This window comes from Macaca thibetana, chromosome 12 (genome assembly GCF_024542745.1).
Source record: "Macaca thibetana thibetana isolate TM-01 chromosome 12, ASM2454274v1, whole genome shotgun sequence".
NCBI lineage: Eukaryota > Metazoa > Chordata > Mammalia > Primates > Cercopithecidae > Macaca > Macaca thibetana.
The window spans coordinates 5,714,254-5,742,154 of NC_065589.1; the positions used below are offsets into that span (position 1 = coordinate 5,714,254).

General features: G+C 44.0%; 1 protein-coding gene and 1 long non-coding RNA gene across 2 annotated transcripts in view; one reads left to right on the top strand and one right to left on the bottom strand.

Annotated features, from left to right (window-relative positions):
- The window catches only part of COPS8 (COP9 signalosome subunit 8), a 439,461-nt gene that overhangs the window by 160,306 nt on the left and 251,254 nt on the right, over positions 1–27,901 (bottom strand). The gene's annotated exons all lie outside the window — the stretch shown is intronic.
- LOC126932633 (uncharacterized) lies at positions 1,187–26,821 on the top strand. Its single transcript, XR_007718257.1, has 2 exons — positions 1,187–1,912; positions 26,009–26,821. It is a non-coding gene; the product is annotated as an uncharacterized LOC126932633 (long non-coding RNA).

Below are 27,901 nucleotides of genomic sequence, written 5' to 3' on the forward strand. Positions count from 1 at the left end.
TGTGGACTAGATTAGGACATCTTTGAACTCACTTTCTCCAAAGGGTTTACTCCCCTGCGCTTGAGTCCCCATGGATGAGATTGCCCAGGGTACGTGTCCAACTGGGAATGTACATGGCTGCAAGTACCAAGGGCAGATGCGTGCTCTGACTATGAGGGTACTTTTGGCACAGAGTTCCTCCTGACCTCTCTGCTCCTCCCAGGATGAGGTAGGCCAGGCAGGCACATGCAAAGTCCTCACAAACTCATTTCCTCCCCCATGTCCCCAGGGTTGAGCTATAGCTCGCTACAAGGCAATTTGGCTTTATGATGAATGAAGTTCATATCCCAAGTGACAAGGCCTTTCCTAGCCCTGCTCTCTGGTGAAGTGTCCAAGGTTCTAAACCCTAACATCCATCCTTTCTTTCCTGCTTCCTGCCATAGGCCCTTTTCCCACAGCTGGGCTGGAAACTGTCCAGGCTCCCCAGGTACCCTGGGCAGGCTGGAGCTCCTCTTGCTTTGGTTAATCCCCTGCCAAGGAATGACCCTGGCCCAGACCTTCAGCCTGGAGCTCTGTTCCTCTGTGGGCAATACCTCTTTACTCTGCACTGCTGCCACCTGAAGTATGTGAAATGGGATTTTCCAACAATTATTTTAAAAGCAGTCCAGGAGAAATGCCAGTGAATCAAAAGTGTGGTTAAACTTGCAGGAGAAATGGGCTTCTATCCATTTCTGGGTCATCGACCCCTTTGCAATACTATGGAAGCTGTGAACACACAAAAAAATCCCACAAATTGTTGCCCACAATTTCAGGGGGTTCCTGAAACCTCCTAATGGCACACATTGACTGTATCCAAGGTTCAGAGCCATCTTCAGACACATGAAGTCCCCCACCCTGTCCCCAGGGTCTCAAATGTATCCCAACTCTCCTGCAGGAGGTGGCCAGAGTGTGCACCCACGTGCCGGGCCCCGGAGTGTGCACCTGTGTGCTGGGCTCCAGAGGCTGTCCCCGGATCCCTGGGTCTTTAATGTTGCAATGAAAGAGACTGAGGACCCCAGAGAGCTGTGAGTGTCACCTGGGAATCATAGCATGGGGAGGGTTTGTTAGGAGCCCGCCTGCCAGCGTCACACCTCTGCTGGCTCCTAATGGGGCTGCCAGTCACCCCTACAACCAGGAGATGGCTTGAGGTCAAGTCTGGGGTCTTCCAGGGACATGAGCCGGTGACCCATCTTCCACTCATCTCTCTGTTGCAGAACCCAACATTTCCCACTGGAGCCAGGGCCCTGTAGTCCCCACTGAGCCCTCCAGCCCCTACCTGCTTACTCCCAGCCCTCACGACCCCAGCACATCCTACACTGACACCTCTGTCCCTTTCTCTTCATAACCCAGCATAACAATCAGCGTGTTGAATTCTTACCTGCAGGACTTCTGTTCATACCTGTTCAGCTTCCATACCATCCCCTTCCCCAGCCCACACCAAGCAGGCAGGGGGTAGAGCCAGCTAGAGGAACCTGGGAGTGACTTCTGTCTCTTTCCTCTCTGCCCCACCCCACTTTCCAGCTTATCCTGCACACAGCTGCCTCATGATATTGTACAGTGCAAATCAAGACATGCCACTCTGGCTCAAAACCTTCCCCTGGCCACACCCCCACTCTGCCACCACTACCCAGTTAATGTCTGAATACCTTGAGCCAGCTTACAAGGCATCCATGAATTTGACCTTGTCCCACCGTCAGCATATCTGTCCTGCCCTCCTGTGACTCCTGGAGTCTTTGCTGCAGCCACCTCAAACCAGCTGTGTGTCCTGAGGACATTATTCTGGAATCCCATCCTCTTATCCTGTCTTCCTCCCAGCCTTTCGGTAATCCTCCATCCATTCTCGGTCTCCCCTGGAGGGTGGCCACTGATTGGGCCTCTTCTCTGACTCACCCAGGTAAGAGCAGGTGCTTCTGACTCTTGGCTGTCTAAGTGTCATCTCCAGGGGAGCTCTTTCATCCTGATGCTTGGCATTGGGAACCATCTGCTTTAAACTACGATATCATCGCATCTTTGACTGAATCTTTTCATTTCAGTGTCAAGAGACACATTGTCCATGCGTAAGGTGCTCAACAAATGTTGGACAACTAGCTAATTAATTAATGGAAGTCATAGGAGTCTCTGGAGCAGGAAGGTGTGTAGGAAGGTACACAAGCTTTTAAGTTATGCCTCCATCTGGATCGAGACTACTCTAACTCAAGTGTGACTTTGGGCTCATAGTTTAACTTATCTGAGCCTCCATCTCTTCACCTGCTCAATGAAGATAGCCGGGAAAACTATTACGTAGTGAATCCGTGGATGCACACATGTGTCCTACTTGTGCACACACACATGTACACACACTCACAAATGCACATGCACACACAGGCACACAAAGAAACATACATACACACATGTATGCACATGCACGCACACACGTCATGCACACGCATGTACATAGAGACTTGAACAGAACATGCACAGACACAGATGCACATATGTACACACATACATGCACAGAGACACCCATATGTGCATGTACGCACGCACACACTAAAGGTACATTGAATACACCTATTGGCCACTGAATAAATGGTAAAATCAATAGCTGACTAAAACTGAGATCGAAGCATCCAGGGTTTAATAATTTAAAAAGTAAAATGAAATATTTTTAAGCTTCTGTTTATGTTTACTTATCATTATTATTTTCTTAAAACTTTGGAGATCAAAACTTAAAAGTTTGACAGTGCAGGAACAATGACTCCTCAGCACCGTCGGTTCTCCTGCTATGCATTTGCAATATGAAATAGAGAAATATGAGGCCCCCTAAAATACTTTGTTTCCTTAACCAACCACAGCTGAAAGTGGGTGGGTGTGTAAGACCTGTTTTCTTCATATTCTTGATGCTGTTGATGATGTCTGTACTAATCACATATGCTAAAGATCATGATTTGGGGATTTTCCCTTCTTTTCATTATTTGAGATGGCAAACTATTGATATTTTGCTTTTAAGATGTGACAAATTATCAAACAGGATTTTCCCTTGAAAGACATATAACCTAAATGGAGTTTTAAATACAGGCATTTAGATTATTTTGTTTACTTTGATGAATAGCATTACCCAGATAGTTCTACGAAGATTGGAACTATGATATAATAATCTCTGTTATCCTGCCTGTATTCCTACCTAAGATTTTATGAATACTTTTGCCAGGGTCTCACTCTCTCGCCCAGATTGGAGTGCAGTGGCACGATCTCGGCTCACCGCAACCTCTGCTTACCAGGCTGAAGCGATTCTTCTGCCTCTGCCTCCCGAGTAGCTGGGATTACAGGCACACACCACTACCACCCAGCTAATTTTCATATTTTTAGTAGAGATGAGGGTTTTACCATGTTGGCCAGGCTGGTCTCGAGCTCCTGACCTCAAATGATCTACCCGCCTTGGCCTCCCAATCAAAAGGCTTTAAAACAAAGTTATTCTTAACATTTTCTAACACATACGATCTTTTTATGCATTACTTGCCAGTCTATTTCCTTATTTAACTATAGGAAACATTTTGATAAGTTTTATGTATAAAACTAATAGATTTCAAATGGTCATTTATTCTAGAATTTTACTCATGCAATATAAATAAACATGCATTTATATTTCCACGGACTGAAAGAATTTCAAAATATAAAGTACTCAAGGTGATTTTTATTCCAGGTTACGTTTAGAATGGTTGTCTATGTATAGAAGTGAATGTTCATATATTAGCAAAAGTCTTATGATGTGCCTTGTCAATTTTATTACTGTTGTTACACTGATCGGATAGGAAAGTAATCTGCAGGGTCACCCGATCCTTGATCTGCAGGCTGCCAGGAAAGCCAGAAAGGATGCTGAAATGGGCTTCTAGCTGACTGGCCTTCTGAAGGTCAAGGCTGAAGCGAAAGCTGAGTGCAGAGTCTGTCCCTGAGATGAATTCCAGCGCATCCTGTATGCATGTGTGCGTAATCATGTAGCAGAAACAAAAGCTCTGTGGAACAATTCTTACTCTTTATGTATAAAGGATTTGTATATACATAACATATACATAAACACATGTGTACATACACATGCATATACACACGTACATGCACACTATTTCTCTATTGCTCTTTATTCTATCCAACATTTTATTCCATTAAACTAATGCTGGCCACCACCTTCTAAGTTGTTTCACAACCCACAGTTTGACAAGCACTGAAGGATACTTCCTAAATTCCACTTCCCTTGTGCCTTAATGCACCCCAAAAAGGAGAAGGCAAAGTCCCCACAGCTATGGCAAGCCCCACAGGAGGGTAGGGCTCCTCCATCATTTTCATTGACAACTTCCTCCCAGGCACTTTGCCGAGCGTGTATTTTGTGGGAAGCTCCAGGAATGTGAAGACTTACTTCCTGACTTTACAAATCCCATACTCTAAGGACTGGGGAAGTCACTAACAGCTACTCCCATGACAGCATGGTAATGCCATTTTTAGCATAAATGTGGGCACGGAGAAGGCTATCTCTTCTGGCTTAGGGGCTAATGATGTTATCCCTGAGAAGGTGACATCTGAGCTGAGCCTTAATGGGTAGAGGAGTCTCAGACAGCCAGAGGGAAGAGCCAGGGGTAGCTGGAATGGAAATGGGAGCAGAAGGTGGGGCTGGATAAAGTAGGCTCTGAGTGCAGAGATTTCTAAGCTGCTCAGATCTCTGGAACCCTGGAATTATTTCTCTTCGTTCATCAGGAAGGGGGTACAATAAGGATGGGGTGCATCTCTCCCAGGCCTGGGAACCTGCATTCAAAGCGGGCTTGTGAGGTGGTCCTTGAGGCTCTGCAGAGCCCAGGTTAAGAGACTGAGCTGGTGGGAGCCCCACCCTGACTCACTTACCTCCCTTCTCGGTGGAGTAAGCCCCAGTGAGCCATGAGCCCCCCATGAGCAGAGGCCTCTTTGGGAACTGTCCCAGCAGGGACTCCAAGAGTGCTTGCCTTCACCAATAACCACACGATGGGGTCCCTTCTGGTCGTGGGGTGACACTGAGCCCAGGGACAAGCCTCTTTAGGGCTGCCAGTTCTCTGTCTCTTTGTCCCTAGTTGTAAGACAGAGTCCCTAGGTGCTACCCAGGGCCCATGACAGTGCCAGTAAAACCAATGAGAAGTTCCCCGAGAAGCAAAACATATGATCATGAGTTGAAGAAAAGCCTGCCCGCCCTTAAAGATAGAGCTCGTGTCGGCAGGGCCATCAGCAGGAATATTATTGGGAGTAATGGGAGCAAACTGTTGAGTCTGGAAGCCTGGACCCCTACCCCAGCCCTTCTGTAGGCTCCCTGCAGCCCCCACCAGACTCACCTCCTCAGCCAGAACACAAAGGAAGGCAGTTCTCCCTGGGCCTTGACCTCATCCCAGACACCAGCCCCTCCCGCCTGCCCCGCCAGCCACATCCTGAGATGACACGGGAGGAGCTTTGCCAAGGCTGCACTGGAATCATTTGTTAATGGCTACACGTGCAGTGTATCAGCAAGGAAATAGCCTATTAATCATTAGAACATTTTCCCCAAACAAATCTATCAAAGGAGCAGAACGTGTATATATTGTCCCGTTTGCCAGGCCTAGCTCAGCTGCTCCTGGTGCTGAGCAGATGGCTTAGACGAGTGACAGTGTTTCCCTCATTACGTGACTCTTGAAAACAGCCCAGACGGCGGTGTTTATGACCAGCGCCCGGGATGATTAGACACCCCGATCCACCCACACTGAAAGGTGTGATCCACATGAGTAATGATGTGCTCGCTAGTAGGCATGGTTCTTTGGGGTATGGTGATGTCACACTTAAGGATTCCTCCTACCCAGTGTCATGGGGGCTGGGAATAGGAGGGTGAAGACTTCTGGTTTCAGTTCATTTAATGGAGAGAGATGCTCCCTCTGGGATATATTGCTACTTACTTCAAAAATGTAACTTAAATCCACAGCCCTGTGTCTAAAATTTCTCTCATCTACATATTCTTCTCTCCATGGCCACCTCCGAGGTCTAAACCTCTCGCCAGGTGCAGTGTGAGTGCCTGTCTTCCGTCTTGACTCACTGAAGTCCCTCCACATTGCAGTAGCTAGAGAGTGCGAGAGCAAGGCACCCAACGCAACAAGCCTTCAGTGAGGCCAGGGGATGCCAGGATGCAATGCAGACTGTGACCCAAGAATCTAACTTGCAAATGTACGGCACGACCTCGCTGAAGGGCGCAGGGTGCTGACCCTAGTGACTTTGCAAGTGAGTGGAGTCTGTAAGACCACAGGCAAAGAGAGCTGCACACAAGCACTCTGCTCTAGACGGTAATGATGTTTCTCAGGGGTTAGCAAGTCTGCAACCACCATACATGGATATAGAATGGGACACTGAAGTAAATGGGTGCAGAATGTCAGGAGCCAAATTTCTCCCCATTGCAGTGGGAGATTAGAGATAAGCAAGGGGAGGAAGCTGGAATGATTTGTGGGATATGGAATTAGAGCTGGAAACGTCAGACTCATGTTTAGCCTCATATAGATACAGATGGATCAATGTAGATCAATGTAGATATACGTATGGATATGCATATATGTACATATACATTTCTAAGCACTTTTGGCTGCAAAGGCCTAGAAGCAATGACACCCCAGTGGTATCAAGCACACCTAGCACCCACCTCTTGGTTTCTAGTATCACTTTCCAGTAAAAGGAATCAGGGCCCCTGAGAATTGACTGATTCTAGAGCTGGGGCAAGAAATAAACCTGAAGAGCCTGGAGTATCCTGTTGTCAGAAAGTAAGGAAGGGCTCGGAAAAGACAACTTGTGAATACTGAATAATAGTGTGTCATTGTCGGTTAGTTGGTTGTGACAAATGCCTGATACCATTGTAAGATATTAACAGTAGAGGAAAATGGGTTCAGGGTAGAGGAGACCCCTTGATACTATCTTTGCAATTTTTCTGTAAATCTAAAACTATTCTAAAATAAAACGCTTGCTTTTTAAGAAGCCTCGAATGACACTACTTGCCATTCTCTGTAACTGCATCCACTCTCTCACCCTTGATCACTTTGTTCCCACCACAGTGGCCACCTTTCCATTGCACCTGCCTTTATCATCCCATGTCTCCTGTGCTTCTAGAACTTTCTGTATGCTGCTCCCTCTGGCCAAAATGTGCTTCCTTCTGCACCTGGCTCCTCCTACATCAGGACTTCACTGAAATCTCTCTCTGTGGGGATGGGTTCCCGATCAGCCTAGCCAAAGTGGTTTCCTCCCGCTGCCCAGGGCCCCCACCACACCCACACCACACATGCACACACACCCACACATGCACACTGTCTTCTGGTCCTCTTTCACATAACCTTGTGTATATTGTTCACTGCATTTCCATCGTGTTCCATAATCCAGCTCATGTGTCTCCCTGGGAAGAGTTCCTGATGCCTGAAGAAGATGTGTTCCAACCGTCACTGACTGCCCAGCATCTAGCTCAGTGCCTGGCACACAGTTGGTGCTTAGTATACATTTGCTAGAATAGATAGATGAGGGTATTAATGAATTAACTTTAAGCCAGGCATGGTTGCTCATGCCTGTAATCCCAGCACTTTGGGAGGCCAAAGTGGGCAGATCACTTAAGGTCAGGAGCTCGAGACCAGCCTGACCAACACGGTGAAATCCCATCTCTACTAAAAAGACAAAAATTAGCCGGGCATGGTGGCACATGGCCTATAATCCCAGCTACTCAGGAGGCTGAGGCAGGAGAATTGCTTGAACCCAGGAGGCAAATGTTGCAGTGAGCCAAGATCGCACCACTCTATTTCATCCTGGGTGACAGAGTGAGACTCAGTCTCAAAATAATAATAATCAACTTTATGCTATGACAGTCAGTCCCACATGAAACTGTGTATCACAGGCTCTCTTCATAGGCAAGTGAGGACAATACCCATGCCCTGCTGGCTTCATGAGGCTTTGGGGCAGAATGTTTGGCACCTGTCTGACTCCAGGCAGGACATGATCTCTGCTATCAGGGATTAGCAAACCTGATATCATCATGTGATCAAAATGCACATTGACAGCACACAGAGAAACAGAACTTTTCACACTTCACTGAAATACGTCCCATATTTTTTCCCAGAAGCTTAAAATCAAATAAAAACTTGCAGTACACTAAGCATATGGCAACATGGTATAGCCCAACCACCATGTCACCATTGTGTGGTGGTCAAAATGAAAGAGATGTGGGACATGAAGGGTGAAAATTAAAGTCAACAAATGAAAACAACAGTTTGAAGGGTATCATGTGATCAAACAATATAAAAAATGGGCTTTTATTAACAACGGATTTGTAAATGGTAGTAAAATATGTCAGTTTGAGTCTGCTCTGCTTCTACATGAAAATCCATTGGAAAAAAGAACGAAGCTCATGTAGCATTGGGATCCAAAGTGAATTCTCCATTGCTACAGTGCGGAGTCTATGATGTTGCTTGAAAAATAACGACATCAACAAGGACACCAAGCCCTCCACCTGGGTAGCCAGCCCAGGACTTTAAGTGGGCAGAATTTCACCTTTAAGTTTATAGTCTATGAAAATGTATAAACAGGGATTTTTCATATGGCCTGGCTTTAGGATTGGCTTGGATTCTGGTCAGGTTCGCCTTCAGAAGAGTGCAGGAAGGAGTCCTCCTGCAAAAGTGTCGTCTCCCGCCGGACGATAAAGCTGCCTGGCTCCCATCCTGGAGAAGCACAAGCTCTGAGTTTTGGGAGGATACCCTGGGGCTGGCCAGCAGCTCTGCCCCTCTCTAGTTGGTTCTTTGGAGGAGTAGATGCTTCAGTGGTTCAGAGGGAAGTGTCTGTTTCTTCCCCGTGCACCCTTGGGAGGAGGCCAAGTGGACGAGACAGGGGCACATATTGGCTCTAACCTTTCCAGAATCATTTCCACAAAACCCGTTGGGGAGAGGAACCAGGCTAGGGGCCTGCATGGCTCTCCCTGCCTTAGCCCTGCCTCTTGTCATTCCCAGATGAGGAAGATGGGTAAAGTCTTCTGGAATGGATGTCTCCCATCCTGGATGTTTGATTCTGCCCACCAGGTAACAGGCACCTGGAGGTGGTGCTGAAGTGGGCCAGGCACCTCAGCTCCTGAGGGGCCCCTCATTCCTCACCAGACCCCGTGCTCCCTGCTGTCAGGGACAGACGCTCCCTAATTCCTGTGGAATGAAACGGGAGTGCTCACGAGTTAACTACCTTGGGGAGGTCACCGTGTCAATGGGGCTTTGCTGCCTGTCAGGTGTATTGGAAAGTCAGATTACACTGCTTTCAAAAAATGCTTCAACGGAAACTGCACCTGGAATGTGATTGGACATATGTCAGTTAGGAGCAGGTTGAACCGTGTTTGCTGTGAAGATGTCCTTCCTGCTGCCAGCGTTCGGTTCTCCCCCAGCACCACTGCACTCAGCAGACGACGTCTTATCCAGTAGGGCATCCTCCTCAGGCCGTTGCAGGTGTCTGTGCCAATGGGGACTCCTTGGCAGTGGAGACCCACTTGTGAGCCCTGCAGCCACCTGCCAAGTGCAGAAACTCCGCCCCTCTCAAACACTCACCCAGGGATGTCTGGGAGCCCAGTGTTGTCCAAGCCTGGTTGCTAGGAGTTCCTGCAGGTACTTCTGCTCTGGTGTGCAGCGCTGAGATCCACTGCCAGGAGGACCTAAAGCCCAGAACCTTGTGTCTGCTGTGGGGAAGACACTGCCGCCTCCAGTGCTGCTGGCTGCAGGAGCTCCTCAAAGAGCCCTGCTGTCCTCAAGTCCCCAAAGCTGCACTGTGTTCTCAGAGGAAATGGGGGGGATGCCCTCTCCACTCAGCCACTCTTGTCCATGGGCTGTGCTGCCTGTCTTACGGGGACCCTCCTCCTTCCTGCAGCTGTTCTCTGTGGGACTCCCAGAACAGGGTACCTTTCTGCACCCCTTCCCTCGGCCAGTATGCATGCAAGAGACACTTTCCTCTTCATCCTTAGCAGCCCCCAAACCTCCTCCATGACATTCCGCATCCATACTATGTTGTGTGAGACTCATCCTGCTCCATACTACATTATTTGAGGGACAGTCTCTGCGGCTCTCAAGCCTAGCACAGTGCTGGCTCAGAGAAGCGTCTTCGTAAATCTCCACTTAAGGCACAGCTAAGTGGACATGTCCTGGGCTGGACCCACCATCTTCCCCTGCAGCCTCCTTTTCTTCTGGTTTCCACCTAAGACAAGGGCACCGCCATCCCTGAGTTACCCAAACCAAAAATCCGGGAGTGATTTCCAGATCCCTACCTCATTGCACTGGAGTTCTCTGTTTGCATGTCTGTCTGCCCTCTCAGGCTCTGGGATTCTCAAGTGCAGAGACTGAGTTGTATATCTCTGTATTTCTATTATTTCACATACATCTGGCACATGATAGGTGATGAATCAAGGGTTTGCACTGAGTGACTGGGGAGTTGAATGAAGACTTCATCTGTGTGTGAAGTCACGCTCTGCACTCCTGGAGGGCACGTCTCTGCACCACCCATCTGATTCCCAGAAGAGTCTCTCCAGGTGGATTTTAAGTTATTTCGAGACAAGAAGCCCTGCTCCATGGAATCTCTGTGTCACCACTTTCACACACACAGCCCCTTACGTGTTGAGAAGAAGGGATGGCGGGCCACTCACCACACTGAGTAGTCTGCAGCTGGGGAGGAGAGAGCTGCGTGTGGACTGTGTAACCATCCATGGATTCTGCACAGATCTGGAGTGCAGGAGGCCACAGAGTGAACCTTCCACCATTGAAGACCAAGCCATGAGCCACCAAAATGTGTAACATGAGTCATTTTATATATTTCTCTAAAATATATTTGACAAGTTTTATTTATTTATACCAAAAAATAACCAAAATGGGCCACATTGGGAGACTCTCCAGGAATTCTCTGTGCACAAATGACTCTGAGTAGAAGCCTGTTCTTAGATCTACTGACCGACCAGCTTAGAGGCATCTTTAGAACTGTGGGCTGGAGAAAGGGTCCTAGAGGGGCTGGTGGGTGAGAAGAGGGAAGGGACATCTAGGGGAATATATGTATGTGTGGGTTCCCTGGGAGCCCCCAGCCTTATCCCAGGAGTCTACTTATGCTTGGACTAAGAATCTGTTCCCGCACCCCAAGTGTCTAAAGCATCTGACAGACATAAAACATCGTGATTTCCAGGGGACAGCTGAGACAGCTGGTTCAGAAAGGGGCCAGGAAAGCTGGGCTGATGCCCGAGTTCATTTCTAAACAGATCATTAATTTACCCAACAAATATTTATTGACCAGAAAATGACTACTTGGAGAATATCTCGGTCTTTGAAATTTCCTCATATATCTATTTTGTCACCCTCTCTGTTTTCTTTTTCTTTTCTTTTTTTTTCTGACCCCAAACCCTCATAAAACCCTTGAAGATAAAAGGTCCTTGAGTTTGCAGCGGGTCTGAGGGCTGAGAAGATGGCAAGGTGGCAGCTGTGGGTGGATGGCCTGTTCCTGGCTTCTGTGGGAGAGAAGCCTTTTCCCAAAACTCTGACTTCATCTCCTTTTGCCCCTCCACCTTGGAAAGGCCATGCTGGTATTAACCAAAAGGGACCCTTGGAGCCTCAGAACTCTCTCAACTTTCTTCCTGCTTCTACACATATCTGCATGAGCACACAAGGGCACCCCAAGAAGCTGGATGGCTAAGGAGGGAAAAGTTGGCTTGGGGACTCTGGGGATCAGACCTCGGGGGTCCCCAATTCAGATGAAATGAACCGTTTTATTATGACAGGATTCCACAGAGTTCTACAAGGTTAGAGCAGAGTAATGGCCGCAAACCATATGTCGCTTCATTTCCTAGCTTTTCTGTGTCCGCCCTCAGCTGTTTCTGATGATCCTATAACGTGGCAGCCTCTCGTGTTTCTCTTGCCTGGCCCCTTTGTGACTTGATCCTTTTGATTTATTATTCCCTCTCTTCCTTTTAGTGTTTAACAGCAGAACCTGCAGTGTTGCTCTGGGTTAGGAAACCAAACAACTGAACTTTGTTACAAGTTGCCTTAAAATAAAATAGACTGTGGCTGATATCCAGCAAATAAAGCCTGTGGGCTTTGTGACATTGCTTCTGGCTGTCTGGGGTCCTGATGTGTCCCCTCTACTTTCGTTTCTAGGATCCAGATAAGTGAGGCCATAGGAGAGCAGACGCTGGATAATGGAGGCCGAGCGAGGCATTTCCAGACTGTCAGGAAAATGGAGACGCTGTCGCTTCCAGGAAATACAGGCACATAAGGCAATGTACAGCTGGAACATCTGGCCTTATAAAACTAAAAATAACACCCCATAAAATACATTTTATTCATTTATTTTGACAACAGGAACACACTTTCCATTACTCATGACTCTGTAAGTCTCCCTGGTGCAACAGTCCCCCCATTACATGCTGTGGGATCAACACCGCCTTGGTCACATAGATTTGCCACTCTCCCGTCCTCCTGGTTTCCCAAAGGTCAGGAACTCTGACTCTGCTCACGGTACAGCTTTGGCTTAAAAGGCCCTTCCCCCTCCTTTGTTCATTGCAATCCCCTTTCTTCTTTGAGACTCCCTCCCTGAGGCGACTCTCAGGCTACTTCATCTGCTCTTAAGCAGGAAGTTGCCGCCATCTTGTTTGCCACTTTCTACCCTTTTTCCTTGATCATTTATTCGGTTGAGTCAAGGCCCCATATTCACAGAAAACATTCGCACTGGGTGTTTGTCTCCCGCTTTGCTCCAAGACTCACCCTTATTCTGGATGATTTGGATGTCCCTTGTCCTTGATCAGATGGCCATTGTTCTGTAAGCTTCTCAACCGATTGGCACATTCTTTCACTTTACTTAGGGCATTTGTTATCAAGGCCCCTATTTTGGACATGTCCCTGTAATTTATCTACTTCTAAAATCTTAAATTCCTCTCCCCTGGGAGCTCTCTGACAACAATCTCCCATCATCCCAGCTCTTTCTTTCTCTGATCCCTTTCCTTCTGTTCGAGACTCAGAAAAAATCTCCAAGAAGTTGTTCCTTTGGTCATCTTGCAATAGATCTGCTCCCCTCTTTCTCACCTTCACTATTCTGATAATATTCAGCCCAGATCTGGGCTGCCACAACATTCATATTCTCATGCCGATCCTCAAGTCATTATCTTCCTTGTCTTTGTCCTTCTATTTCTCCCTTCCCGGAAAGCCCAGTGACAGTTCTTCCTGCTCTACATAGCATTGTGAAGCTTTCAGTTTCAACCCGTATTTCAGAGCTGCCTGGCCATCCCTCTGTGTGGTCCTTGGTAGCCTTTTCTCATATTCTGCGGAAATCTAGGACAGCTTTCTCAAACTTACTTTTTCCCAAACTCTGATTTCATCTCCTTTTGCCCCTCCAGTTTGGAAAGGCCATGCTGATATTAATAAAAAGGGGCCCTCGGAGCCTCAGAACACTCTCAACTTTCTTCCTGCTTCTACACATACCTGCATGAACACACAACCTTGCCTCCTTGCTTCCTTCTCTCCAGTCATGAAATAATAGGTTGACTCCTGAAGGAATTACCCTCCACACCTGTTCTGGATCTCATTCCTTTCCTCTCTCTAGGGATCTGGACTCATCAGTCATACTCACTCCATCCTCAGTCCACAATCATAACTACTGAGTCTTTTTATTCAGTATTTGAATATTCTCAAGACTCTTCTATCTTTAAAATAGTCTGAATTCTTACTTCACCTGTCAATGGATAGACTTGGACCTTTATATCTTCTTCAAATCTTTATATTCCAGTGCTTAACATTCACACATTCACCCTTTTTTCTGTTCGTCCACTTAGCCACCTCTCCATTCAAACGAATAAGTTTTGAATATCTCTACTATGCCTGGAAACAACTGGAAACTTGTTTATACAATAAGGTTCATCACAGCATTATTTATTATAATAAAATTAAGCAAACTGCCAGAATGTCTGAAAATGGAATGGTTAAATACAATAGGGTAAAAATCAGATTTTTAAAGGCATTTAATGATAGAGGGGAGAATTCAAGCTACAGCAAATAGTAAATGACAAAGCAGGACAGAAAAATTTATACAGTGAAATCCATACTTGTGCTAAAGAGAACATAAACATATAATCAGAAGAAAGGATTCCAAAAAGGTCTTATCTATGATTATGAAAACCTTAATTTTTTAAATTATACTTTAAGTTCTGGGGTACATGTGCAGAACATGCAGGTTTGTTACGTAGGTATACATATGCCATGGTGGTTTACTGCACCCATCAACCCATCATCTACATTAGGTATTTCTCCTAATGTTATCCCTCCCCTAGCCCCCCACCCCCTGACAGGCCCAGTGTGTGACATTCCCCTCCCCATGTCCATGCATTCTCATTGTTCAACTCCCACTTATGAGTGAGAATATACAGTGTTAGGTTTTCTGTTCTTGTGTTAGTTTGCTGAGAATGATGGTTTCCAGCTTCATCCATGTCCCTGCAAAGGACATGAACTCATCCTTTTTTAAGGCTGCATAGTATTCCATGGTGTATATGTGCCACATTTGCTTTATCCAGTCTATCAGTGATGGGCATTTGGGTTGGTTCCAAGTCTTTCCTATTGTGAACAGTGCCACATAAACATACGTGTGTATGTGTCTTTATGGTAGCATGATTTATCATCTTTGGGGTATATACCCAGCAATGGGACTGCTGAGTCAAACGGTATTTCTAGTTCTAGATCCTTGAGGAATCGCCACACTGTTTTCCACAATGGTTGAACTAATTTACACTCCCACCAACAGTGTAAAAGTGTTCCTATTTCTCCACATCCTCTCCAGCATCTCTTGTTTCCTGACTTTTTAATGATCGCCATTCTAACTGGCATGAGATGGTATCTCATTGTGGTTTTGATTTGCATTTCTCTAATGACCAGTGATGATGAGCAGAAAATCTTAATTGTTTTGAAAAGTTTTAGTTTGAAAACTTCAATGATCATATATTTATAATGAAACAATAAATATTAACTAGTTCTAAATATTGACTGAAAGAAGGTACAGCTTCAGTTGGAAACAACAGTAATAGTAGCAAACACATATTTACTACACAATGTTTACTATGAGGCAATGCATAGTAAGATTAACTCGTTTAAACCTTATAGCAATCCTGTGGTGTGAGAATCGTCAATAGCTCCATCTTAGAGATGAGGAAACTGAAGCTTATAGAGACTATGCACCTTGCTTTTGGTCATGCTGGAGGTGTGACTGTCAGGATCCAGGTCACTGCTCTGTGTGTATAATTTTTTGGTATTATATTTGTTTAAAAATATTATATGTAAATATATTTTTTCATGTTGTTAATTATGTTTTTTGGGTTTTTTTGTTTCTGTTTTTTGGCTTTTCTGTTAAGGCAGAGTTTTATTCTGTTACCCAGGCTGGAGTGCAGTGGCACGATCTCCGCTCACTGCAGCCTCCACCTTCCAGGTTCAAGTGATTCTCACGCCTCAGCCTCCCAGCCTCCCAAGTAGCTGGGACCACAGGTGCATGCCACCATGCCTGGCTAATCTTTGTTTTTTTTTTTTTTTTTTTAGTAGAGATGGGGTTTCGCCATGTTGTCCAGGTTGGTCTTGAACTCCTGACCTCAGGTGATCCACCCACGTTGGTCTCCCAAAGTGCTGGGATTACAGGCATGAGCCACTGTACCCGGCCAGATTTTTTGTTAGAAAGATATTTTAAATTTTTATGTGCTCAGATTTATTGATTTGCTCCTTTGTGATTTGTTCAGGAACGTAGGCACTTACGTCTTTGACTATCCAAAGATTAGCTGTCAAAATTACCATCTACTTGTGTGAATGTAAATCTTCGAGATCATTAATTTGTTTTTCATCTATTAGAAATAAGATACTAAATAAGGAATGGTAAATAAGTTCCAGTTAGATGCTAACTCCAGTTAATTGGTAGTGGCCATCCCGAATGTGGTGTTGAGAAAGATTCTGAAGGGGTCACATATTTTTTTAAATCTAGATTTTTTCCCTCCCAGATAACTAGCCAATGGTCCAAGCACCATTTAATTAATTAATTAATATTCAATGAAATTTGTTTTGCTTATCAAGTTCTATTGGCATCGTTACTGACAAAGCTGGTTTCCCAAAACTGGAGTCTTTTCCTGTTCAGTGTCATGAAGCTGATACATGAAACCAAAAGCAGGGCAGGCTTTATTCCATGGCCATGGAATTGAGAAGCAGGAGCATGGCTCGCAAATCAACTTCTCCACTAGTGAGGGGTGAGGGGGTTAAAATACAGAGTTCCTCTAAAGAAGGGGTTGGATATTAAAAGCCAGGGGAGGAATATTCATGTCTTTTCTGGAAATGGGCAATGAACTTCCTGGAACTGGAGTGCTGCCTTCATTTTTCCCTTTTATGGCCTCCTGTAGTCATTGTCATGGTGATTGGCAACTGTTATGGCACTGGTGAGAGTGTCATTTAGCATGGAAATGAGATTATAATGAAGCCTAAAGTCTTTTTGAAGTCGTATGGTCAACTCTCTTGGATTTAACCAGTCTCCGCTGGTCTGTTTACAAAGGAAAACTTTTTGTCACAGGCATCCTGTTCCATAAAGATCAGTGGAGTTAGGGCAGGTCGAGCTTTAGCTGTGCCACATAGGCATCACGCTGGGTAACAGCATCTCTATTTAAACCGGGGTGTAATTTCAACTATATTTTTGTTTTTGTTTTTAGTGCTAGAGGACTTTCCTATATGTCTACTCCAGATTATATTTTCCCTGAAATTCATTCTGTGGCTTGATTAGTTGATTTTTGTTCTTGTAACTTAGAGAGTTTGGGAGATCACTTTTAAAACCCTCTCTAGCAGCCTGACCCAGGAGAAGCTCACTTGTTCATTCATTCAGAACATAACAAATACAAAGAGATAAGACATGCATGGCTCCTTTATTTTCAAAGTTGAATAAAAAATGGGACAGTGGGACAAACCACTTTTAATTCTTTTTTTTTTTTTTTTTTTTTTTTTTTTTGAGACGGAGTCTCACTCTGTCGCCCAGGCTGGAGTGCAGTGGCGGGATCTCGGCTTACTGCAAGCTCTGCCTCCCAGGTTTATGCCATTCTCCTGCCTCAGCCTCCCGAGTAGCTGGGACTACAGGGGCCTGCCACCTCGCCTGGCTAGTTTTTTGTATTTTTTAGTAGAAACGGGGTTTCACAGGGTTAGCCAGGATGGTCTCGATCTCCTGACCTCGTGATCTGCCCATCTCAGCCTCCCAAAGTGCTGGGATTACAGGCTTGAGCCACCGTGCCCGGCCAACTACTTTTAATTCTTATTATCCAAGCTATTTGAGTGTGGTGGGACTTCTGTACGTAGCCAGACTGGTTGGGCTACTCATTACCATTGTGGACTCATGGCAACACCAGACTTACGTGTCATGGACCAACTATGTGTTAAAATCCCATCTGGACCTGTAGAATCAATTATCATTGCCTTACTCTTATTGATATGGCTTATAAATGGTTATTGGAATAGAAATGGTATTTGCAGTTCTAGCCACAAAGTCCAGCTTTAATTAAAAAAAAAAAAAACGAGGAAGCCCTCCACCGCCAAAGGCACACAGACAGCGAGAAAAAACAACCCATTTTGGGGACGCAAAGCAACTAATAGTCTGGACTCAAATAACATAGTTGTTAGGACTGTGATATAGAGACTTAAAAATAGTTGATTAATATATTTGATAATCTAATAAAAAAGTAGATCATGTGTGTGCACAGATAGAAAATTTTATCGAAAAGATGAAAACTACAAGAAAGGGTTTAATAGAAATGTCATAAATTAAAAACAAAACCAAAACCATGTTAGTGGAAATGAAATAAAGGATGTCTTTGACAGGCTTGTTAGCAGATTTGACAGGCTCATTAGTAGATTTGACATAGCTGAGAAAAGAATCAGTGAAGCTGAAGATAGGCCACATAAATTACCCAAGTTGAAACACAAAGAGAAAAATAAAAGATGAGGGAAAGAAAGACAGAGAGAGAGAAAGAAAAAGAGAGAGAGAAACAGAGTGAGAGAACAACTGAGACCGAGACCGATAGAACAATAACATTTTTTGTTAATATGATTATAACTGGAGTCCCAGAAAGAGAAGAAAGATGGAAAGAAGAAATACTTGGAAAGATAGTAGCCACGAATTTTCCAAAAATAATAAAATACATCTAAGCAACAGACCAAAGAAACTCAGAGAATCCCAAGCAGGATAATTTTCAAGAAAACACATCTAGATATATTATAATCACACTTCTCAAAAACAAGTAGAAATAGAAAGTCAGACGTAGTCAGACAAAAAAAGGACACAAAACATACAGAAAAATAAAGATAAGAATTACAACCAACCTCTCAACAAAAACTATGCAAACCATAAGTCAATGGAGTGATGTTTTTAAAGTACTGAAAAAAACACAACTGCTAACCCAGAGCTCTATATCCAGTGAAAATATTTTTTTTTTGGTCAAAAATAAAGGCGAAATGAAGACTTCTTCAGAAAAACCAAGTAGAGAGAATTTATTACCCAAAGACCTGTACCACATGGAATGTTAGAGTTCTTCAAGCAGAAGGAATATGATACTTTATATCATAAACCAGTATCTATAGAAAGAAAAGCTAAGCTCCATAAATAGTAAAAATGAGGAAAAGAGCCAATAATGCCTAAATAACAAGCCCTTACGCTTGACCTTTGTGTGTGTTCTACTGTATAGATCTTGTCAGATATCCAGCCAAGACAAGTAATATAAAAGAAGGATGCATGACCCCAGGAACATATTAAGCATTCAAAGCTTCCAATTATTTAAGCCTTTCCCTGGATTACAGAAGATCACAGAAAATCTAGACCGTGCACATCAAACTGAGTCTCCTTGGAAAAGTCCTTTCTATCAAAAATGTTTTATCTCACCCCCAAAAGTGTTTATTTTTGTTTGAAAAATTACTATCAGTATTCAGACTCAGGGCCATAATGGTTGTCTCTCATTTTCAGTAATAAATTATTACAATCAAAGGGGCTTTTAAAATTTTCCACCTGAGAAAATTGAGGCCCGTGAATGTAAAGAATTGTGGAGAAGCTGAAACAGCACAGGTTTGGAGCCAGCAGAACTTGATTTCCAACACTGATTTTACGATCTTTGACCTTCCACATGTTATTTAACTACTATGACTTGTTAGCAATACATAAAATACATTCCCAATAAAGAAGAGCAATACATAAAATACATTCCCAATAAAATAGCTTGGATAATTATAAAAGGTGCTCAATAAAATATATTATGATAAAACTGACAATGAAAATATTTTTATGGCTCTGTGATCTATCTTTTTTAGCAATGTAACCTGGGAATTTCACTTAATCACTGTGTTTCTGAAAATAACAACTCTTTGTGAGGTTATTGTGAGGTTAAGTGAGTTAATGATTATGTTTAAAACAGTATTTCACAAAGTAGTAAGTGCCTTTTGTTATTATTATTACTTCGGGAATACAAATTTTAGGGGCAATCTGAATCACAGATTTTGTGGATTGAAAATTTGCAAACTGGAAATATGCTGTGACAATATGTCAACAGCTTAAGGACCTTAGAAGCTCTTTTGATAACTTTCTTTAGTAGCCCTACTATCTTTTATGCTGATCTTAGGAAGGTTCATTTTACTGATAAACCTTACAACCCACATTTTAAACTATGACAAAAGGATTGTGAACAGAGAATTGTCTGCCTCTAAGTACAAAAGAAGAAAGGCAGAACTTGAACATCAGAATGATGTAAGCATGAGACAACAGTTCCTTGAAAATGAAAATACTAACAAATGAATAGACAATATAATGTTTGGCTAAATGAAAGTAAACAAAGTAATTAAGCACCCTCACACCACACACAAGAAAATGTGAAAAAAGAAAGGGAAAAGAAATATCATTAGAGGAAAATGATACCTTGACCTCTCATTCATTTTTAAATGTTCTTATTCCTAACATAAACAAAACACAAAAGAAAGAGAGGGGAAAAAAATACTTTTGAAAACCTTGTGGCCAAACCAATTTTAATCTCTATTTTCAGCAGCCTTAATTTAAAACTCAACCACACTGTAGAGAATGGTTAAAACCTAAAGGAAACCCTGTCATTTCAAAACTTAAATGGAAACAAACACCCACCAATGAGTGAGTGTCTCATTTGGCAAAAACATTTAGTGCAGATTACCAAAATACCCACTCGACATTTCAGGGCAATATTACATTTTGAAACTGAAATGTCTCTATACATGAGCTATGATGTTATCTTTCATAGGCAGTAAGGTGATTCATGGTAGACATGCCTAGGATCCACGGAGCGTGCTAGTCAGACATCACCATCGTTCTCCCAATGCCGTGAGATGTGCACCAGCACTAGAGTGACACATGAAACAGTCACTCGCACCCACGGGCTCTACCTGGAAAAAGTCAAGGGGGCTAGTCCTCAAGAGCCCAGGCTAGGGACAGACACAGTGGTGGGTCATACCTATAAACCCAGCACTTTGGGAGGCCAAGGCAGAAGGATCCTTTGAGGCCGGGAGTTTGAGATCAGCCTAGGCAACATCACAGGACCCTGTTTCTACAAAAAATAAATAAATTAGCCAAGCATGGTGGTATGTACCTATAGTCCCAGCTAGTCGGGAGGCTGAGGTGGGAGAATCACTTGAGCCCAGGAGTTCAAGACTGCAGTGAACTATGTTTGCACCACTGCACTCCAGCCTGGGCAACAGAGCAAGACTCTATCTCTACAACAAACAAACAAAAAAAGCCCAGGTTAGGAAGCTGTAATGTCTGGGTTTACATTTAGCTCCTTCATGCATGCTGGCTAATCTTGGGCAAGTTATTTAAACTCTGTGTGCCTATGGTTTCCCTACCTTTAAAATAGTGATGATGAAGACAATGATGCCGGGATGCGGTGGCTCACGCCTGTAATCCCAGCACTTTGGGAGGCTAAGGTGGGTGGATCACCTGAGGTCAGGAGCTCGAGACCAGCCTGGCCAACATGGCGAAACCCAGTCTCTACTGAAAATACAAAAATTAGCCGGGCATAGTGGCAGGCTCCCGTAATTCCAACTCTGAGGCAGGAGAATCACTTAAACCCGGGAGGCCGAGGTTGCAGTGAACCAAAATCATGCCACTGCACTGCAGCCTAGGCAGTAAGAGTGAAATGATGTCAAAAAAAAGAAGAAAGAAAGAAAGAGAGAAAGAAAGAAAGAGAGAGAGAAAGGGAGAAAGGGAAGAAAAAGAAAGAAAGAAAGAAAGAAAGAAAGAAAGAAAGAAAGAAAGAAAGAAAGAAAGAAAGAAAGAAAAGAAAGAAAAAGAAAGAGAAAGAAAGAAAAAGGAAAAGAAAGAAAGAAAGAAAAAGGGAAAGAAAGAAAGAGAAAGGAAGGAAGGAAGGAAGGAAGGAAGGAAGGAGACTATGATGATGATGATGGTGATATGTACTTCAAGAGCTGAGGTGAAGATTACATGAGTTGATGTGTGTACATACTTAGAAGGATGCTTATGCATTCTGTATAAGTGTTAGTTCTTATTGTTATCAAAACATGTCTAAATATTAACATGAATTTGTTGTTTTAAGTGAGAATTTTCTGTCAGCACAGTAATAGTGGGTGAGAGTCAAGCATTACTCTCTCTTGGATTCATCAGAAATTGGCTTTGGCTGGTCCTGCCTTCCTATCTAATTTACAAATCTATTTCACACAAACATCATTAAAATGAAAACCCAAATCCTAACTCCACATAAAAATACACACTTCATACCTCAAAACCAAGTATAGCAAAAGGAGTGTGCTCTCCTAACTGAAAATACTTTTATACATAGTCTACTCTTTCTTACTGTATGAACAAAATTGTGATGCTAATTAGGCCTTTTAATTCCAAATCCAAATTTATGAGACAAACCTGGTGAATGTTTTACGAGACAAATGGTTACTATTGGAATAATTGATCTAGTCTTTCAACGTAAGAGCTTAATACGCATTATAAAATTTTTAGAAACTGAAGCAACCCCTGTACTTGCTAATCTTATTTATTAACTATCAAAATGTCTCCAGGCAATATAGCCATGTATTCCAAATTAACAACAGGTGATTGCTAAATATATTACTTACCCATTTTAGTGTTTTCCCCTAATTGTCTAACACTTCTCTTAATTAAATATGCATTTGCTTAAATAGTGTATCCATAATATATTTAAGTTGTTCATCATGAAATGCCATAAATTAATTTTACTCAAAGTATTTTATGGCACCCCTTGCACGTACAACAGTTCCTTCCAAAAGGTGAAGGTTAGGTTTCTTAAGACACTTCTCATTAGAAAATTGTTGATTGTGGAGTTACAGATTCTAGGTAGAACATTGTGTTGGAAGAACTTTATTACTGCTGAACCAATGGAAGTCCTACAGATAGGGTTTTTTAAAATTATGATCACTAAAATAGAACCAAAAATACAGCACACTAAATAAGTAAATGAGTATTAATGGTAGAGATGTATTAAATTAGTAGCCATTAATACAGTTACATTGATTTCCATTTATCTTTAATACCAAGTTAAAAGAGGAAGGAGGAAGGGAGGGAGGTGGTCACTGTTGAAAACAGAAAGCCACCCTTGTACTTCTCCCCAGAAATCCACAAACCTGTCCTTAATTTTATTTCAAATGTTCAATTTGTACTTGTTTGTAGTGACCTCAGGGCCATCTGGTAGGTTTGAAGGAAGTGAGCTTTCCTGAAGCTCTTTCTCCACACGTCCGAAGGAAGTGGAAAGTGAACAATCTTTCTTTGAAGGGATTTCGTCCTCACAGGGATGCAGCAAACCACTGCAGTTTTGTCTGAAGTTCAAGCTTTATTCATGAAGGACATTGATTTGACTGCCTTCTCAGTAAGGTTTTAATAGTGACATTTTCTCCAAGTTTGGATGCAAATAAAAATGATTTGATGATTCTTTGAACTCTCCAGGGTCCTCCTTAGGTAACCCCAAGCCTAGGTAGATTTTGTAAATGGAGGGAGAGTAACTAGCAAGATCAAAGCTAATTTTGACTGATTTTTGTCAGGCTGAAGAAATAGTTTCAATGCACTACAGCCTTCACATGTTCTCTGACCAAGTGTCTTCATTTGGGGACTGTCACAGCACAAAGGTTTAACAGATAGGTCATGCCAGTAGAGGAGAAATCTCTCCAACCTTCCTCCCCATCCATTGGCAAACAGCGCCATTAACAGCTGCTTTGAAAGCCGTGACATGCCAGGATCACCCTTGGTGACCACCAGTATGGCCAGGTTGAAAGCTGTGCTTGTGGCAACAGCTTGGAAACTTCAACTGTGGCAGGGGAAAGAGTGAGGGCCTGCCAAAGCCTGGCCAGGAGGAGGAAGCCTTGGTTGCGATGACTCTTCAAGAGAGACAGGTGATGCCACATGGGAGGTTATCAGTGAGGTACCTTCCAGACCTGAGTCAGCCTCCTGAGCCAGCAAGAACCCCGTTTTCAGTGCCCCCGTGAAAATTCCTTTTAATTTTTATTTTTTTGAGACGGAGTCTTGCTCAGTTGCCCAGGCTGGAGTATACTGGCATGATCTCGGCTCACTGCAACCTCTGCCTCCCAGGTTCAAGTGATTCTCCTGCCTCAGCTGCTGAAGTAGCTGGGATTACAGGTGTGCGCTGCCATGCTGGGCTCATTTTTGTATTTTTAGTAGAGATGGGGTTTCGCCGTGTTGGCCAGGCTGACCTCAAACTCCCGAATGCAAGTGCTCCACCTGCCTCAGCCTCCCAAAGTGCTGGGATTACAGGCCTGAGCCACTGCGCCCTGCCGAAAAATTCTCTACTCAGGGCTTTACTTATACCCTTCATGCTCAAAGCAGGTAGTGCCAACAGAAGTGAAGGCTGAACCAGCAATTTACGTGAAATATACATATGTTGCTTCTCTCGTCCACTTTATAAAAATCTTAAACAAAGGCCAAATAGGCGAGGATTTAAATAGGTACATTTCACAAGATTTGTGATTTCATAAATGCTCATCTTTATATACATTTGTATGAGGGAAGTGCTGGGAAGGGAAGTGCATGGTCCCTTAAATGATACAGAAGGGCTGGGCAGGCGCGGTGGCTCACGCCTGTAATCCCAGCACTTTGGAAGACTGAGGCAGGCGGATCACCTGAGGTCAGGAGTTGGCCAGCCTGGCCAACATGGTGAAACCCCGTCTCTACTAAAAATACAAAAATTATCTGGATGTGGTGGCTCATGCCTGTAACCCCAGCTACTCAGGAGGCTGAGGCAGGAGAATCGCTTGAATCTGGGAGGTGAAGGTTGCAGTGAGCTGAGATTGCACCACTGCACTCCTGCCTGAGCAACGGAGCGAGACTCCATCTCAAAAATAAAAATAAAAATAAATGAATAAATGCATAAATGATACGGAAGCGGGGAAGGGAAGTGCTGGGTAGAGGAAGGAGTAGTTCCTGGCTAGGGCTCCACCCCCAGGCCTGTGCCCCCGAGCCTAGGTGAAAACTGGCATTTTTGTTTTCCTGTCCAAATGTTGCATTTCCCAAGACCACCCTGGCTGCCACACCCCCATCTTGTGCCTATGAAAACCCTGAGACCCTAGCAGGCAGACACGCAAGTGACTGCCCGTCGTGAGGAGCACATCAGCAGAAGACACCAGTGGCTGGATGTCAAGAGCACACTGACAGGCACCAGCAGAACGACACAGAGTTTGGCTGGGGCAGTCAGAGAAGGGATGGGCCACCAAGTGGCCTGACTCCAGGAGAAAACCATCTCCCTTCTGGCTCCCCCATCTGCTGAGAGCTACTGCCACTCCATAAAACCTTGCACTCATTCTCCAAGCTCACGTGTGATCCAATTCTTCCAGTACACCAAGGCAAGAACCCCAGGATACAGAAAGCCTCTGTCCTTGCAATAAGGCAGGGGTCTAATTGAGCTGACTAACACAAGCCCCCTGTGGATGGCTAAACTAAAGAGCACCCTGTAACACACGCCCACTGGGGCTGTAAACATTCACTCCTAGTCATTGCCGTGGGGTCGGAGCACCATAGCCTGCCCGTCTGTACACTCCCCTGGAGGTCTGAGCAGCGAGGCACTGAAGCAGCGAGTCACACCGCCATCACACACCCTGCGAGGGCGACGAGGAAACCTTTCCTGTTTCACAATCATAGCAACAGAAAGAAAGCCCTTATTTGGGCTGCTCTCCACCACTTGGAGGTGTCTTGAACGCTCTTCCCACTTTGACTTCTTTCCTCTGTGCCCTTTTCTCTAATTCATAAGCACTGATCAGCTAATAAGCTATCCTTCTCAAGCAACATACTCTATTTCCACTAGACTTTTCTGGAGCCATTATTCCTTAATCCAAAGTCGTAACTGGAAACGTCAGATATCTCCTGAAGTGTGTTGTTTTCAGTATGATGTGCATTTCGGTTAGCCTGGCCATTCAGTCTCTGCAATTCATCGGAAAATTGCTTGTCTCAGCCACCTGAGCTGGCCAGAATAATTGTACGTCTCTAGGGAGAAGGTAGCTCCCTCTCTTTTCCCACCGTCTTCTAGGAGAGTTCGGAGGAGAACATGTATCTTATTTATCACAAGGCTACTAACCTCGTAAGTAGCCAACACTTTGCGCAGAAAACACTCCAGATGTTTCCAAGTGGATCTTGGGAAGTGAGCATTTAGGAGGCTCCGTTTGATCCATGAACACTCGTGATACTTTGACTTTCTCTGACCCTATAAATAATACAGCTGTGGTAGATAAGCCGAGCAACCCTGGGAAAAGCTCTCGAGGTCTTCATGGGAGCTCTGAAAGGACACAGGGCAGCACGACTTCCTTTCCTACAGCCGTTGTGCTCCCGGGGCTCTCCCGTTGATATCTGCCACTACAAACAAGTTGAGTTTCCTGGAAAAAATGTCAAGTTCCCTATAGAAGTGGTCTGGAGCAGGGTTCTTCATTGTGTTATCTTTCTATGTACTGTTTGGTTTTTCTTCTAGGATAACAGAACTTCAAGAGGAAAGGACAGTGAGAGACCATGACTAAAGAATTACTCCGTGAACAACTCAGGAGGACCAGCTATGATTTCACTGTCATTCAAAAAAGAGAAATAATATTTATTTCAGCTGCTACCCATAAAATATTTCTGAATGTGTGTACAATGTTCATGCTGCAATGGCTGCTGTGCCATGAAAGAGGTGTTGACACCTCGTGGGTGGCTTTTTACAATCCCCTTGGGCAGAGATTGGGGGATTGACGGCCCCGTCCCCTCATTTTCCACACCGAGGGGCAGTTGGGACATACGTAAAAGCTCTTTCTCTAGTTAGGACCTGTTGCTATAAATCTAGCATCAAGAGTATCACTATTTTCTAAACACTTTGCCAGACAGCCTTCAGAGTATAATTTTCTGAAGTTTATAAAGCATAACTCATACACATACCTAGTGAGCATGTTCTGAAGGTATATTTAACTCCTGCATGAGGGAACAGGCAGGATGAAAGTGGGTTCTAAGAAAGAGACTAGCATACATGATCAATGGGAAAAACGATAAGTAGGCTTGAAACCACCTTTGCAAAAATAATAACCGAAGAGATTAAGACAGTGAAGGAGATCAGACCTAGCCGACCCCATCTTGCTTCTAGCCTTTAAGCTGTCCTTGTTCATTCCTGGGTGTAGGCTGAACTAACTTTGAGAAGGAATTCGTTCATGGTTTAACTATGAAACAAAAAAATTGATAATGGCCCTTTCCTGAAAAGACCCCCTTCTTGCCTGGGGACCAGTCTGCCTTTGCAGGACTAACACATTAACTACAAGAGTAGAAATTACAGTTTAGGGGTCCTGCAGCCTCTGGCTCCAAGAGTCTGAACCTCCCCACATTGCTCCTGGGGATAACATCACTATTGTAAAACCTAATATCAGTGCTTGAGATATTTTGCAGACCCTGCACTTGATGGATCAGCTGACACCACCCAGACCCATAATCTGGCTCAACCAGTTCTGCCATCGCACCAGGAACAGAAGACAGCAAGAAACACTCACTTTGACCCTCTATGATTCCATCTTTATCCTGACCAATCAGCACTCCCCACTTTCCAAGCCCCTACCTGCCAAAGTATCTTTAAAAACTCTGATCCCCGAATGCTCAGGGACTCCGATTTGAGTAGTAACACAACTCTGGTCTCCTGCACAGCCAGCTGTGTGTGAACTACTCTTTCTCCATTGCAATTCCCCTGTCTTGGTAAATTGGCTCCGTCGAGGCAGCAGGCAAGGTGGACCCATGGGGCAGTTACAAGACGGCAAAGTTAGAAACAAGACTGGCAATGCCCCATGGGTCAAAAATAATTCATAACATTGGGGCTTCATTAAGTTTTCTACTGGACAGAAACAATTTGCAATGTATCCTTCCTCTACATTGTTTGCCACGTCAATTGTAAGCATTAAATAAAAATTTAAAATAATTATTTTAGAGCTTCAGGTGCACCTTACATGGACTTGTTAGATTGTTAGACGCTGCTTAGTGTGACATTGAAAGAGGGCACAATACTTTTTTTTTGCCTTACTTCTAAGTTGTGGGTATCCTTTTCTTAACACTTCTTTTCTGTGATTCTGTACAAGACAATTGTTGATGAAATGGGATTTTCTGGATGGGAAGTCCGTGTGCTTTACTGAAACCTCTTTCTACAGTTCTCAGTCTTTCAAGTGGGATTCTGTGAGCTGACTCATGACAGCTGAGCATCACTGGAGATTGGCTTCAATGGTCCTCAATGTGCAGAACATAAATAGCAATTTCTACCATCCCTCGATACCATTTGTGGGGCCTTTTATATGGAGTATATAAAAGTATTTGCAGGTCTTGGTTTATCTGTCCCCATGTGACATACCTATAGAACAGG